This window comes from Misgurnus anguillicaudatus, unplaced genomic scaffold (genome assembly GCF_027580225.2).
Source record: "Misgurnus anguillicaudatus unplaced genomic scaffold, ASM2758022v2 HiC_scaffold_34, whole genome shotgun sequence".
Taxonomy (NCBI): domain Eukaryota; kingdom Metazoa; phylum Chordata; class Actinopteri; order Cypriniformes; family Cobitidae; genus Misgurnus; species Misgurnus anguillicaudatus.
The window spans coordinates 2,659,365-2,660,537 of NW_027395284.1; positions in this window are offsets into that span (position 1 = coordinate 2,659,365).

Sequence of the window (1,173 nt, forward strand, 5' to 3'; positions counted from 1 at the left end):
CCTCTACCCCAGTGGAATCTGAACTTTCTTTGGATAGACCCGCCCCACACATACACAACCCAGGCAGCAATGTCGGTAAGCAGACATGCCCCTTATTGCTGATTGGCTACAAGTGTGTTTTGTTAAGGTACATTCACATTATAAGCGACTAGCAGTAGGAGAGCGACACGATCTCATTGATTTTAATGGAAGCTCGGCGGCATTCAGCGACACGAGCGACAGTGAACGTTGACGGCTGGATGGACGATAAGCGACTAGCAGTAGGAGAGCGACACGATCTCATTGATTTTAATGGAAGCTCGGCGGCATTCAGCGACACGAGCGACAGTGAACGTTGACGGCTGGATGGACGTGTCCAGACGCATGTCAAAGTTGAAAAATGTTTAACTTTATGCAAATTATGAGTGACATTCGGGAGCGACTACCAATGAGAACGAAGCAGGGGAGTTCACGTCATCCGTCTGGAGTGGATGGTACTCATTTGTTTATAACAACCAGATTTAGATATATATTATATATTATTATATATTATATCAGTCCCTCCAGAAAAATGTGATTATGCAATCGCATGATTCAGCCAAAGTCCGCATATTTATGTGAGGGCCGCATTTTTTAAATACGCCACACTTTTGCCGCATAAATTGCAGATTTCAGCCCGCAAAATATGTGGGGCTTGCATGATTTCAAAAATCACTGCATTTTAGTATCAAAAATCACATATATCTAAGTAGAAAGTAAAAAAATGTTGCATTTACTACACACATGCACAGCCATGTCCCCTGTTGTCATGGGAACGTTATGAAGTGACGTAATTACGTAATGTGAACATCAACGGAAAAGCTGCAAAAGGTGCAAACAGTTTTTGCAAGTTCACGCAGTTTTGGCAAGTTCACGCTATTGTGGGAAGTTCACGCAATTACATCACATAAAATTGCATAAATATCCCGCATATTCCATCACATTTTTTAAGAAAACATGGCGCAAGATGAAGGATTTTTTTCCACAACAATCACAAAAAAAAAACGGATTATACAATAAATAAATGGGTAGGTTTTTTTCTCAAAATGCCTGAATAGTGTAATTTGTAATATAAATTCAATTAATTATGGCAGAAAATCATATCCGAATACATGTCATCATTGGAAAATTATACACCAATATATATTTTATACC